The sequence below is a fragment of the Myotis lucifugus genome, unplaced genomic scaffold, assembly GCF_000147115.1.
Source record: "Myotis lucifugus unplaced genomic scaffold, Myoluc2.0 scaffold_6, whole genome shotgun sequence".
Classification (NCBI taxonomy): Eukaryota; Metazoa; Chordata; class Mammalia; order Chiroptera; family Vespertilionidae; genus Myotis; species Myotis lucifugus.
The window spans coordinates 15855361-15871718 of NW_005871054.1; positions in this window are offsets into that span (position 1 = coordinate 15855361).

Sequence of the window (16358 nt, forward strand, 5' to 3'; positions counted from 1 at the left end):
AGGAACAATGTGGCATGCAAGAAGTAATTAGGTGCATCCCACTTTTTAATAGGTTTCCAAACGTGTATGAAAAAAAAAGGTTTGGAAACATTATACTTTAAATACAGGAACTTAGTTAGGGAATCCTTTTAATCTGTGAGTCATCCTTCTGTTGTGTTACTATCCCCTAAAGTATATGATTTTTAGATTTGATTTTTCAAGTACATAAGAATGAGATGTCTTCTTGAGAAGGGCATACCTGCATGGGGATCAGATTTAGATCAAATTATTGAAAAGCTTCTATGTATCAAATCAGATTTGAGAAATTATCATAACACTTGTCTTAATAACGAGGCTTTTTTCAGCTAATAAAAAGGTGTGGTTTTCTGGTCCTTACAAAAGTTTTCTAAGGGGTAGCTGGGGATGGTAGATGGATATCTTCTTTCTATTACCTGTTCTAGATCTTTGCTGCTTTTCCTTATCTCATATTAGTGACCCACATCCTGTTCTGTTGAAAACCACACAGTGAGGTTAGGTATGTCTCCACCATGCCAAAAGGCAAGTGAGTGGCTAGGGAAGGGAGTGAGAAATAGTTACTGGATATTTAGCTAAATTGACCAATCAATTGTTAGCATTGTGATTTTGTTGATAAGTTTTAGGCTATTTTGGAAGACTGCTAGTATTTAGGGAAGTTAAAAAAATGAAACTAAATAAATAAGAGGCAGTCCTAACAATGCATTTTAAAAAAAAAGAGAGAGAGAGCCTAGCCGGTGTGGCTCAGTGGTTGAGCATCGACCTATGAACCAGGAGGTCACGGTTTGATTCCCGGTCAGAGCACATGCCCAGGTTGTGGGCTCGATCTCCAGTGTGGGGCGTATAGGAGGCCACCGATCAGTGATTCTCTCTCATCATTGATGTTTCTATCTCTCTTCCTTCCTCTCTGAAATCAATAAAAAAATTTTTTTTTTAAAAGAGAGAGATGTAATTCACATACCATAACATTTATCATTTTGAAGTGTACAATTCTGTGGTTGTTTGGTACGTACTAGTACACAGAGCTTTGCAGGTATCACCACCGTCTAACTCCAGAAGGCTTCGTGTACCTCATACTCATTAGTAGTCACTCCCTACTTCCCCCTCACCCATCACCCTGGTAACCACTAATCGACTTTCTGCCTCTATGGATTTGCCTGTAGACATAGCATATAAATGGAAACAAATGGTCTTTTGTGTCTGGCTTCTTTCACTTAACATGTTTTCAGGGTTCATCCATATGGTAGCACATATCAGTACTTCATTCATTTTACTGCTAAATAATATTCTGTTGTATGGATATACCACATTTTGTTTATTTCTCTTTTGTTGGACATTTGGGTTATTTCCCCTCTTTGGATGTTATGAACAATGCTGCTATAAACATTCACATACAAGTTTTTGTGTGAACATATGTTTTTCATTCTCTTGTGTATATATCTAGGAATGGAATTACTAGGTTACTGGTAACAATAAGTTTAATTTTTGAGGAAGGTCATATCATATTGCAAAGTAGCTGAACCACATAACATTCTCATTAGCAGTATGTGAGGGTTTCAGTTTCTCCATGCCCTCCCCAATGCTTATTTTTCCTTTTTGGGGGTATAATGCCCATCCTAGTGGGTATGAAGTATTATCTCATTTGATTTGTATTTTCCTAATGACTGATGATATTGAACATTTTTTATGTATTTATTGATTATTTGTATATCTCTTTGGGTAAAATGTCTATTCAAATCCTTTGCCAATTAAAAAAAATGGGTTATTTGTGTTTTCATTGTTGAATTCTAGGAGTGCTTTATATAACAGATACATGATTTCCAAATATTTTTCTCTCAGTTTGAGGGTTATTTTTTCATTTTATTAATTATATCATTTACAGCACACAAGTTTTACTTTTTTATGTAGTCCAATATATTTTTTTCTCTTGTGCTTTTGGTGTTGTATCTAAGAAATTCAAAATTTACTCCTCTGTTTTCTTATAAAGAATTTATAGTATTAGCTCTTTCAGGTTTGTGATATGGTGTGAGGTAGGGGTCCAGAAAGTGTGAGTTGCTCTTATTTTACAAGATTGTTTTGACTATTCTGGGTCCCTTGCATTTTTATGTGAATTTTTATATCAGGTTGTTCATTTCTATTTTTTTTCTCCTCATCTGAGGATTTTTTCCATTGATTTTTAGAGAGAGTGGAAGAGAGAGGGAAAGACAGAGAGAAATATCAATGTGTGAGAAATACATCAGTTGGTTGCCACCTACACAAGCCCCGACCAGGGCCTAGGCTGAGGAGGAGCCTGCAACCGAGATATGTACCCTTAACCAGAATGGAACCTGGGACCCTTTGGTCAGCAGGCTGTCGCTCTGTTCACTGAGCCAAACCAGCTAGGGTAGGTTGTCCATTTCTACAAGAAAAAGGCACTTTGAATTTTTTTTTTAAAATATATTTTATTGATTTTTTACAGAGAGGAAGGGAGGGAGATAGATAGTTAGAAACATCGATGGGAGAGAAACATCGATCAGCTGCCTCCTGCACATCTCCCACGGGGGATGTGCCCGCAACCCAGGTACATGCCCTTGACCGGAATCGAACCTGGGACCCCTCAGTCCGCAGGCCGACGCTCTATCCACTGAGCCAAACCGGTTTCGGCCACTTTGAATTTTGATAGCAATTGTAGATCAATTAGGGAAGTATTACCATCTTAACAACATTAAGCTTTCCAATCCTTGGACACACTGTTTTTCCATTTACTTAAGTCTTCTTTAATTTCTTCCAGTGTTTCATAGTTTTCAGTGTATAAGCCTTTCACTTCTTGGGTTTAATTTATTCTTAAGTATTTATAATTTTTTATGCTATTGTAAATGGAATTGTTTTCTTAATTTTATTTTCAGATTGTTTATTGCTAGTGTACCAGGTATTTGTGTATTGATCCTGTATCCAATGACCTTGTTGAACTTGTTGATTAGCTCTAAAAGTAGTTTTGAGAATTTTTTACAGTTTTCTATGTGTAAGGTCATATCGTCTACAAAGAGAGATAGTTTTACTTATTCCTCCCTTTTATTTTTTTACCTTGCCTAATTACCCTGGCTAGAACTTCTAGTACAATGTCAAATAGAAGTGGTGAGAGGGGACATCCTTGTCTTATTCCTGATCTTAGGGGTACGACTTCCAGTCTTCACCATTAAGCATGAGGTTAGCTGTGGGTTTTTCATGGATACCCTTGGTCATGTTGAAGAAGTTCCTTATATTTCTAGTTTGTTGAGTGTTTTCATCATGAAAGGATGTTGAACTCTAATGATATGTTTCAATGAAGAGATGGACAGATTTTTCTGTGAGTTGAGTTGTTGTACTGTTGTGTTAGGAAATAAACTTGGTTGCCCTAGCTGGTTTGGCTCACTGTATAGAGCATCGGCCTGGGGACTGAAGGGTCCCAGGTTCAATTCCAGTCAAGGGCATGTACCTTGGTTGCAGGCTCATCCCCAGTAAGGGGTGTGCAGGAGGCAGCTGATCGATGCTTCTCTCTCATCGACGTTTCTAACTCTCTATCCCTCTCCCTTCCTCTCTGTAAAAAATCAATAAATATATTTTTTTTAAAAAAAGAAATAAACTTGGTTGAAATGAGTTTCTAAATCTAGACAGGATACTAATCAGCTCGAAGCCATAGAAGTGCTCATTGCTGGTTTTTACAGTTTGTCAGCTGGTAGACATCTAATGGATTCTAAGACTATTAAACGGATCCTCTTCATTAACCCAAGTTCATTTAAGTTTGTATTCACTTGCCTAAAGATACAGAGACACACAGACACAAAAGAGATAAGATGCTTTGTTTCTATTTGTTGGTTTATTTTAATTCCTCTTTATTCCCTGACCTTGTGCTTCTCATACTCAGATGCTCCAGGAGCACTAGGAGGATGCCAGACTGTGGAGAAACGCAGTCTGTCTCCCTGGACAGTCAGCGGTCGAGCTCCTACAGCTCTCTGCCTCTGTCTGTCTTGGAGATGGCCGTGGGAGAAAAACTGGAGAAACACAGGGCCTGTCAGAGCTTCCTGGAATTGGGTTTCCTAGTGTTTTAAAGTTTGCATTTTCTAGAAAGTGCAAGTATCACTGAATTTCTGGGGGAAGAAGCCATTCATTTAAAAAACAAGACTTGGTAGTTGATTAACCTAGTATTGCAATAGGAAAAAAAATCCTTTGTGTGCACATAGTAGGAGCCTTTACCTAATACAGGTCAGTGCTGTGCTGCACCCTATGGGGTGCACAGAGATGACCACCAGCTGGTCTCACCCTGACAGATGCCCTTTGAAAAACCCCTTAAGTTCTGGGCAGAAGATCCATTCTGTGATTTAACCTGAGGCTGCTTTGTACAAATACTAAGCCCAGATTTTTTTTTATGTAATCCCTCTCCATGAAAGGAATCATTCTGCAATTCCCCCAGGAAATTATGTCAGTTAAAATAATTGGAGAAAAATCCAGTGTTATTTATAAACAACACTTCCTCAAATGGCTTAGAAGATCACCTTGCAAGATCCAGTTTTTCAGTCTGATTAACTTCTAATGGATAGAGCCCCACTGGCATTTTTTTCATGATTAGTATTGCTAATATAGTGTTTGCCTGAATACTTACTGTTCTTTAATTTTGTACCTATACCCCAAAGGTCTTGGCTAATGGCTACATTTTATTTATTTATTTTTTTAAAAAACATATTTTTTATTAATTTTTTACAGAGAGGAAGGGAGAGAGATAGAGAGTTAGAAACATCGATCAGCCGCCTCCTGCACACTCCCCACTGGGGATGTGCCCGCAACCAAGGTACTTGCCCCTGACCGGAATCGAACCCGGGACCCTTCAGTCCGCAGGCCGACGTTCCATCCACCACCCCAAAGGTCTTGGCTAATGGCTACATTTTAAATAAATCACATGAATATGCTGGGTGGATGTTAATAAGCTTGAATGCAAATGTTCATAATCTTCAAGCCTAAAGGAGTTATGGTCCAAGATTTGGGGTATGCTACATTTTTTTTGCTAAAATATTAGGAATGAAAGGTTTCAAAGAGTGGTATACTTTGTTACAAATATAAAATAAATGTGTATTCAGTAATATAGCAACCATTCTTAGGGATAGTATGATTCCTCGTTACTAGTCATTCAATGAATGCTTGGAAAATGGTTCCAATTCCCAAAGTTTCTAGAGTAATGAAAATTATGGCAACTTTTTCATTAAAATGAATGTCCTAATGGTCTATAATTATTTTATTTTTGCTTAATACTTTTATTAAGTATTCTGAAAATAAATCTGACCCTAGTTGGTTATCCTTAAAAAATAAAATTTGCTGAGAAAAAAAAAAAGTATAGCCAGCAGTAACTAAAAAATACATCATTCTTACTGTATTTATAGGTTCATTTGTTACAGGGAACACGTAGGTCCCCAGAGGCAATGGGTGTTTATTGTAAAGCACAGCAGCTGCCTGACTGAGCCTGTGGGTCTGATGGTCTCTTCCTGCCTCTCAGGGTTGGCAGTGGGCGTCTCTGCTGCCTGCACCTCTTCCAGGGTCTTGGTATCCACTGGTGGATTCTCCTTCTTCTTGGCCTATTCAAATCCCAGACTAGTCTTACCATCTCCCGAGTTGGAGGTGGGGAGGTTGAGGGCAGTTGTCTGTAGAAGGAAATGTTGGAACTGCCATAACGTGGTCTACAGAGACATTGCACAGAACCACACCCTGGGCCACTAAGTTTGTGGCATTTTGCTGATTAGACACGACGAGCAGGCAGAAGCAAGTACTTGGTGCTTGGCCTTGTCTGGTGTACTCAAAGCAGAAAACTGATTTTACCCAACTGCTGTTGTGATGAGTCACAGTCACCACAAGAGCGACTCATTCTGTGGGCAGAAGCTGTGGCTGATTTGTGGCTGTCTCTAGAAGTGCAGGTATGTGAGGTCAGTATATAAACAGATGTCTAGATCCCTTGAAAGGAAGGAGCACTTCAGGTATTTACTCTTACAGGTCCTCTTTCCCCACCTCCACTATTAACCAGTACATTCGGACATTTTGGCAAAGGAGCAACTATCTGAGTTTGGTGCCAGGGAAAACTTGTCAGGCTCCGTGCCTGTTCTGTAGGAGTCAGGAGGAACTCCCACAACCCACGAGCGCATGATGCCTGACATCACCGTGGAAGTGGAATTTGGGTTGTGGATCTTTCTGGTTATTCTGTGTGCAGCTGTTTTCATGGGAACTTTCATTTCTCCATCTACAACCTTAAATTCCTTTTCATCATGTGCAAGCACAAGAATAAAGTTACCGAAATGTTTGCTCTGGAGTTTTCCAAATTTTGTATATCATTTGTCTCTGTAGTTATAATGTATTCAGTTACATAGTCTAATTTTTTGAATCCCTTACTTTGCTTCAATTTGGAAATTTAATGAGAAATTCCTGCTTAACTTCTCCTCAGAGCAATAGTTTTCTAGAGTGCTTGATTAAATTATTAGGTGAACAAAATTAGATTTTTTTTTTCTCCTAATGTTACTGGGAGTTTGGCAAAGGAAACGAGTGCAGTAATTTTCATACTTAAGAAAATCTAGCCCTGGCTTGTTGGCTCAGTTGGTTAGAGTGTTATCCCGTACACCAAAAGGTTTCGGATTCCATTCCCAGTCAGGGCACATATCTAGGTTGTGGGTTCGATCCTTGGTGGGCACAGGGCATGCACGGGAGGCAACTGATTGATGTTTCTCTTCTACATCATGTTTCTCCCCCACCCCCTCTTTTTCCCTCTAAACATATCCTTGGGTGAAGATTTAAAAAAAAATCTACCTTGTCATTAGTTTACCTTTGTATTTAGGCATAATGAATACTGTCTGCCTCCATTTTAAGGACAACATTTTTAACATGAATATAATCAGTAATCCAATTTTTTCACTGAATGTCATTGCATCAAACTATTCAATAATTAAAAATATATATTGACTATAAGTTTCTGGATGAGAGCAGAAATCTGGGGTTTATATTTTTCCACTTTATGTAGTATCAATAATTTTTCACTTTCAGGGCCCAAAACTGATGATGGCTTACATATTAATGCACCTAATGGTGATGACTTAGATTTGTATTATCTTTCATTTTATATACCTATTGAGTGGACATATCCAAAGATCAACTATTAAACTATCTCTAACTTGAAAGTAAAGAACAGATCTACTTTTATAAAGGTCATAGAATGTAGATTTTTAAATATGTTATACATACCAAGTTATCGATTTAAGCCACTTAAATTATTTAGGTAGAGGTAAATGTATGTCTGTTTTACACTAAAAAGTACCTTACATATTCAACCATGTTTATAGCACAATAGGTCAGTTTTATGGTGAAATATGATAGGAAACGTTTTTATTTGATGTATTTTAAACTTTGCTTATTGCCTAAGTTTAATTTTGCTCAATAAACTTATCAGTTCATCATCTCTCATGAGACTAACTCCTCTTACGTTAGTTCGGAATAGCTTGAATTTTGCACACATTTGTGCTATTTTCAGGAACCAAGTTGACATAGCCTTATATCAAAGGTTAGCCTTATGTGGAGAGCCTTATTGCACAGATTTTAGAGTATTTAATTTCTAGTGTTATCTTTAGAATACAGAATCTCGGGTATTTCTGGACATAATAAGAACTTTGAGAAAAGTTCTCTAGTTATGGGTAAAATATGTGAAGTATATTGAGAATGTCTTAACACTTCTGACATTTGTATTTATGTTAACTAAAGTTATACCTCAGTTTTTTTGTTGAGTTTTGTACTGTTATGTGATAAAGTTCACCACTGGAGAAATTGCTATGTATGTATGTGATAAAGATACTTGCCTTAAAATAGAGCGTCTCTGTTTTGCGAACATTCTATGGTCAAATTGTCTGTCCAGTTACTCGTCTTTCTATGTATCTGGTGAATGAGGGGCAGATAGTGCATGGAGGTAAGAAAGAAGATGAACGTTTTTCATTGTTAATAATCTGAACCTGGACTAGAAAGTATTTTCTATATGTAAAGATTTTATGGAACAAATAATATGCCGTTGTGTGGGATTTACTGCTAAAGATTGCAAGTGATTGGGTAGACAAAATGTGTAATGCTTTTAACCATTATTTTTATTGACCCTATTCTCAGTGGAAGTAGTGATTCAACTGTGTATATGATCAGTTCTACTACTTCCACTGTATATACAAAACTACTGCTAATTGTCCTCATCAGTTGCCACTGCGTATGTCATGGAGGGATCAGATGTCCTGTATCAACCAATAGGGAAGGTAATTAGAACAGTCAAGATTGTACTGTAGTTTGGGATTTAAGGTAATAATTTTATTGTTTGGTAGCTCTTTTAAGAATGATGATTTAAATGGACATAATGGTGGTTTATCTTCTAATAAAAAGGTTATTAAAATCAGCTCAATTTATGTGGCATAATTTTGTTTTCTGCTTTAATATGGGGTAGGTCAAAAGTGCAATCATATGAGTCATAGCTCTTCTTTTTCATCTGTGTGACTTATGTATTTATGTCAGATCTTTAAAAGTACCTGTAAATGTATATCAAATATTTAATTAATTGGTGATTGAAGCTTTTTAGCATCTTTAGTCCTTAAGGAAATATTTTATAAAAATTTAACTTTGTTATGATATAAATATGTTGTATGTATATCTGGAAAAAATCTGTACAGCTTGGACATTTGAATAGTTAATAAATTTTGACTTTGCAAACCACCTACAGCTGATACTAAATACAAGTACTATCTGTTGAGTTGACTTCATTCATTAGTGTAATTCATTCTTAGTGGACTTACTTGCCCTTTGTTCTGCCAGAACTTCACTTTGCAATAAACTAATGGTGGATGAAGCACAACAGGTGTCTCCTGGCTGTGACAGCGCCTCTGACGGTCACGTGGCTTTGAATCAATCATTTCATCTTCCTCTGACCTGTTTTCACATTCCCTTTTTCTCCCTTTTAACTAGTCCTCTTCTCTGTCATAAGAACATAAATAATCTCTGTGAGGTAAGTTCCCAGGCACGTAATGTGTGTGGAGTTAAATCAAAACCTTGGAAAGTATACATTCTAAATGCGGCTGCCTGTTTATGGTATGTTTTCAGTGAAAAGGCCACGTGACCTCCCTCCTTCCCTTCATCCCTCATCTTTCTCCACACCCCTGACTTCCTGTAGGCAGTGAGCTCAGATTTGACATTCTTGTACTTCAGTGGCCCTTTAATTTGGATGGTGTTTCATTCTTGCTGCCAGAAATGCCTTGCTCTGGCACCACCAGCAGTGGTGGAGTCATCCCCAGGATGGAGGCCAGCAGTGCCTCAGGCAGGGACTTCCTGAGGGCAGAGACCCTGCTTGTCCTGGTGATCTCCGTAGACCCTGACAATGGGCTTCATTGGGAAAAGCACCCTTCCCGGCATAGATGCCAGGATTTCTGAGGGTAGGAGGTAGGTACCTTCTCGGACAGCTGTTGAGCCAGGGTCCAACATTTCAGTTGAGGGTCTCTGCTGACTGAGGTGGAAAACAGTGTACTCTGCCCAAGTGCCCTAGGTGAGGTTCCCTTTGATTTATTGCTATTAAAGTCATCGCTTCCAGAGCTGGGCCCAAATTCTAAACACTGTGGGGAATCACAAGAACTGTGTGTTAATTGCATTTATGATAGGAGTCCATTCGTCAGGCAACACTTATGTGCTATTAACGAGAGTGATGATTACTAAGCCACAGGGTTTGCTTCTCAACTGGGGTTTCTTTGGGTTTGTTTTTTTTTTAACTAATCATTAGGTTTTTGTTTTCTTTTAAGGAAAAATAATAGCAAATGTCAGCCTGAACAATAATATGTGGTTGGATTGTTTTTCACAAATTTAAAAGAATTACAAGCCATTGTGTATGATTGAAAATGTCGATACCCTAGAAGATAATGTTTTGGTAAACAACAACCACCCCAAAAATGGGAAGAATTTTCAGAGGAACCTCCCCCCTCTTCTTTCATTGATGTCTCAAGTTGACATGGTGAAAGATCTGTCACTCAGAAGTTGCATCATCTCCAAGCTCTCTAAGTCTTAGGCAGGTTCTGCGAATCTACCTCATCCTTTGTGTTAGGCTGTGAATACAGTGAGGTTCTGACGAATGTTTGGCCGAAAATGGGTTTGGCACTCAGCTACTAGAGCAATGTAACCTTTTCAAGGCCAAGCAATTTTGTGGTGTGTGGGTGGTCCTTCTGTCTGCTAAAAGTGGTGAAGGAAGTGTTTCTACTTTGCTAAGTTCTGAAGAATTCGTGGAGGTTGAGGTGGGGGGTTTTGAGGAGCTAGAGAGGTCTAGGAGAGAGGAACTTGACTTTACCGAGGCAGTGAATTCTTTTATTAGAGTTATGTAGGAGAGACTGGACACATCTTGAAAATGAACCGAGTTTTAAAAATGTATGAAAATAGTGGGGTCCACATACTGGAGAATATAGAAAACAGGAAGGGAAAAATAAGCACATATTCCCCCATCAGTGTAACAAGGTACTGTCCCCGCTTGGCTTTATTTTCTTCCTCTTGCCTCATTTCTCTCTGCGCGGGGCTCTAGACAGACATGTGGAAGACACACTCTGTCCTTAAGGAGCTCCTGGTGGAGAAAAAACCCACAGTAATAAAACATGAAAGTGGTCTAGGGGTGGGGTAAAGGTGAGGAAAGGCTGCTGTGACTCCCAGAGGGCACTCACCTCAGTTAGCTCAGGCGTCAAGGAAGGCATCCTGGCGGGGTGATGCTTCATTTCAGTTTAGGGGGACAGACAGGGATTTGCGACACTTACAGGGTTCAGCAAGTACCAGAGCAGTAGAACGTGGCTTGTTCTGGCCATTGCACTTGGTCGGGCAAGGACACAGAGAAGCGTGTGTGAGCGGTGCTCTTGGGGGTGCAGAGGCCACATTAGGAAAGGCCTCGTGTGCCAGCCAAGGAGGCGGGCTCTCTGCTGCAGGCAGAGTGAGCCTTTGAAGGACTAAGTCAGGGGATGACCTGGCAGGGATTTGTCCTGAAGGGGGAATCATTCATTCAACTAAGTTAAGGGTGGAGAGAGACTGGGGACACTGAGATCATTTAAGAAATTGTTGCGGTTGTCCTCCTGGTAGGAGGGAGTGATGAGAGAGGATCCCGTAGCAAAGAGGAAAGACGTGGGGAGAGTGAGCAGCTTTTGGTGGGGAAGAGTTAGTTCCATTTGAGACTTACTAAATTTCAGGAGCCTGGGCAGCATCCACATGAAAATACGCAGCAGGCTAGTGACGCCGTGCCTTGAGGCCAGGGAGAGTACGATCTAGTTATCCAAATGGTCAGGATTGGGGAATCCTTGGCACATAGATGGAACTAGAAGCTAGTTTGGAATAGGATATGAAGGAGTTTCCTCTGAAAGAGAATGCTGAGGGAATAGATGAAGTAGTTGAGCTCGGCTTCAGGAGACTACCCAATGGGGAAAGAGGAGGAAAAGAAGCTGTAGGGCCCAGCAGGGAGGTGGGATGTTAACTACCTTCCAACACTCCGGTGAGTGGAAGACTGAAACGTAGTCATTGCATTCAGCAACTAGGAATTTTAGGGGACTTTGGAGAAAGCTACTCTGGTGGCTTAGGGCACAGATGCAGGCTATAGGCTTCTTCATAAATATGTTTATAAATATAGTGGATATTTAGAATGGCTTCAAAATTAGTTTGTAAACTTCCCCCTGTTCTTATTGGCTCTCTATAGCCATTACTTTAAATATATATATTTATATATATTGATTTTAGAGAGGAAGAGAGAAGGAGAGAGGGATAGAAACATCAATGATGAGAGAGAATCATTGATCGGCTGCCTCCTGCATGCCCCACACTGGGGATCGAGCCCACAACCCCGGCATGTGCCCTGACCGGGAATGGAACCATGTCCTCCTGTTTTGTAGGTTGACGCTCAACCACTGAGCCATGACAGCCGGGCCATAGCCATTACTTTTAATATTTCCTTATGGATGTACCAGAACTTATTTCCTTAGGGTACAAATGGAATTACTGGGCCCAACAATCCTGTTTTTATGGCTTTTGAAATACAGTGTCATGCTGATTTTCACTTGGGGGTGATAACAATTTGCAGTGTTATCATCATCAATGGACTGATGGCGTCAGGTTCACCTCACCCTCATCAGTATTATTTTCCCAATGCAGTCAATGAGCAGTGACTTCTCACTGTGTCAGTTGCAATAATACCTTGGTTACCAATGGCATGTCTCAGAGTCAGTCTCTAGCCGGTCAGATAAAAAATCACATATTGGAGGACTGGGGATTTTAAAATGCAACAAAAACAAAGTCGAGTCCTGCTGACCATTGCCATGGGGTCGGCAGCGGCCTTTGCAGTGTGGTCCTGGCTAAATGCTTAATGTTCCTGGGCCTGTTTCTGGACTAAGACAATTAGTCGATGTTTTCCAAGGTTCTTCCCAATTCTAAGCTTCTGGGCGATTTAGCTTTGTTCTCCCATTGCCTCTTCCAGTGCTTAAGAGTGTAGGGCCTATCACTGGCCCCAAATAAACACCAGGAAATTGACTGACCTACACTGGGTATGAGCAGAAAACATTCTGCCTTGGAGTGTGACGATATGACCAATAGAACAATAAGGACTCTAAGTATTATGTTCATTTTAAAAAATCAGAAAGAAGAACATGATCTATATTGCTGTTACTATACTTCTACCCTGCTTTCCAGCTAACTTCCACTTATCCTTCAGGGCTTAGTGTACATGTCCCTTTCTCAGAGGGCCTTGTGGAACCTGTAATTGAGTAGGTTCATCAGATCTCCTGTCATCTCATTGGCTTCTTTTATTATAATCACTCCTGAACTGTATATACTTCATTAGAGCAGTCACCTTATATGGATAATTAATGACTATATCACCAATACATAGCACAGAGGCCTGCACATAATGGGTGCTCAATAGTTGAGTGCATAAACTCAGATAATCCCTTTTTTAAAATATTGTGGCATTTTTTTTTATGGTTTTGTTCTGTGTATACATCTGTGTACCAAAATGACTTTTCCTTCCAAAAGTGAGATCAGTTTATACTACCGTTTTGTTGTTTGTTTTTCACTCTCATTGAGTCATTTTGGCCTGGCAGCCTAGAGTTTTGTGATGATCCACTATTATTCATACAACAGTCCCCTTTGTTTCTAACAACACACACATATGAATAATAGCTGGTCTGGGTTAAAGATACAAGCTGGGACTTAGAGGATTTAAATAGTTGGTCATTCAGGTTTTGTTTTTCTTAAAAAGTCAAATTTTCTAAACGGATCAGTTGTTGGAAAGGTCAGAATGATTTGTCACTTGGATGGTGGCCCCCTGGGGACCCAAATCAAATGATGAAGGAGGAAGGACAATGACAACCAGCCTTTCCAGTGCCCTTTTACACACATGATGTTGCTTAGTCTTTACCGTGATCCTGGAAGTTGGGCATTGTTAACCCCCTTTTTACAGATACAGCAACTGTCTCGGGGTAGTTAGATAATTTGTCCAAAAGCACACGAGCTCTCTGTGGCTCAGAACTAGGCCTTCTAACACTGAATCCTCATTTTATATGCACTGCCCCAGAGTAGGGTGGGAATCTCTGTGATGACCTGCAGCCTGGGCTCTGGGAGTCGTGCTGGCCTGGAAATCAGCTCTGGATGTAGCTGAGACAACGCTCATGACTGTTGTCTCCTCGGTGCTGCTGTTGGTTATTCGTGAGCAGTTATTTACAGTAGGTCCTCGGGTTACATCGGAGATCCGCTCCTACGGTGCGGCGTAAAACAATTTTTGCTGTAAGTCGGAACCCACCTACAGAAGCACCTACGGCACTCACATGGAGCACACACACAGCAGTAATGAAGTGAAACAATAAAAAAACATTTAAAAGAAAGATAACAATTCCTGACCTTTACTTGTGGTAAATAAATAATAAAAAACATAAAGCACATATGTACATACGTCGAAATGACGGAACTTTTTTTATATATAAATAAATGGAAGATGGTGATGTAACCATGAAACGACGTACGTTGAGTATTATAGCAACTATGTCCAACAAGCCCAGAACATGAACTAAATGGGTGATCCTTTTCATCAGAGATCCTTTTCATCAGAGGGCCGAAAGTTCAAGTTGTATTGAATGAAAGATGAAGGTAGCTGAGTGCTAGGGCCTTAGCAAACCTTAGACGCAGAGTTCCCATTTCCTTGAGTCTAACCTTTTCCAAGGATATGAAGAAGCACCATTTGAACTTTATTCTAATCACCTGGGAACGTCCCATGGGCCCGTCAGGAATAATGTTACAGCGTTTGCACAGCTGAAACCACAGTGGCACTTTCAGTTAAAAACCAAGGGCAGTTTACCCAAGGGTAGCATTTTACTACAAACGATGAGGCTGAAGCTGAGTGTATTCTTAATCACATTTAGACTCAGGGAATGTGGCACTCTAATGAGCTTAAGTTTTGTTCAAAAAGGACTGTTTTACTAATAATCATTAATCATTATGAGCCATAACATCTGATACAAAAGAATAGGAGAATTAAAGGAGATAAAAGGGGTAGTATTATGTGCAAGAGTCTTCATTTAGTTGTATATAGCTTCCTGCAGTGTGTTTAATTTTTAATAAATGCTCTTCATTTATGGAGAATCTGCGGCTGGCTGATTAGGGTAGCCACCCTAAGCTTTTACTAATAATTGTTAAAAACATATTCGATTTATTATCTCATGTTTATCCCCCTTCTTATCAAAAGGAAGCATTTTTTCCATTGATTTTTTAAGAGAGAGTGGAAGGGAGGGGGAGAGACACAGAGAGAGAGAGAAACATCAACGTGAGAGACATCGATTGGTTGCCTCCTGTAGATGAGAATGAATGTCAAGTGCCAATTGACCCTTGTCAAACAAAATTCCTAAGAACAAACTTAATAAGAAATGTATAATATCCACATGGAGCAAACTAAAATATTGCTGAAGACCATGTAGGAGACCTGAACAAATGAAAAACATTCCATGTTCTTGGATCAGAAGACTCAGCAGCGTAAAGAGGTCAAGTCTCTAAGTGAATTTATCAAAGTAATGCACAAGCAATAAAAATGCAAACTCTTATTTAGGGCCAGAAGTTGCTGATGCTGTGATTCATATGGAAAAATAAATAAGAATAGTGTGGAGAACAGAAAAAGTATGCTCTAGCGGGTTTGACTCAGTGGATAGAATGTTGGCCTGCAGACTGAAAGGTCCCGGGTTCGATTCTGGTCAAGGGCATGTACCTTGGTTGGAGGCTTGATCCAGGCCCTGGTCTGGGAGTGTGCAGGAGGCAACCAATTGACGTGTCTCTCTCACATCTGTGTTTCTTTCTGTCTTCTTCCTCTCCCTTCCACTCTCTCTGAAAATCAGTGGAAAAATATCCTTGGATGAGGATTAACAACAACAACAAAAAAAGAAAAGAAGATGGAAAAAGTAGATGGATGAATGGGAACTAGCCCTCCAGACCTTAAACTCTCAAAAACACACATATTCTCAAAAATGAAATCAATGGAGTATTGATGAGTGACTAGACACAAAGCAATGAAATAGAATTAAAAATAAAAAAGATTAAAATACAAAAAAATTATGTATGTTAAAGAGATTGTCACAGATCAGTGGGGGGGGAAAGATAGGTTATTCCATAAATTGTAGTGAGACAATCAGGGAGCCATCTGGAAAAAAACTGAATCTCTACCACAAAGCATATACTGCAAAGCTTCAAAGTGGTTAAAGACTGAAGATGAATGTACAACACAAAAGCATAAAACTGCTAGAAGGAAACATGAAAATTCTTTCATAACTGTAGAGTGAAGAAGGTCTTTCCAAATTTGACCACAAAATTCTGCACAACAGAGAGAGAGAGAGAGAGAGAGAGAGAGAGAGGCCACCATAAGCAAATCAAAGTCAAAAGACAAAGGAGAAACCAGGAAAAAACACTGAATAACAACAAAACCCTGTAAAACACCAAACATTGAGGGATGCAGGTAGAGCAGTGCATTTAGTTGGAAATAGGGAAGATTGAAAACATCCTTTAGTGTTCACCTTAAGGCTAGAGACTGAATCCAAAGAATGCAGAAGGGATGAAAGGATAAAGTTAAAGGCACAAATTGAAACCGAAAATAAAAAAGAAAGGATTGATGAAACCCAAAGCAGTATTTTTGGAAAGATAAAATAGGCAGATATCTGGCAAACCAATTGAAAAAGGAGAGGAGGCAGAGATAAATATTAGTAGGATAACAGAGTGCCCATAAATGCATGGATAGTAGAGATTTTTTAAAATCATGGGATGTATTAGAGACAATTGGTTGGCACCTTCTTCAAGTGTTA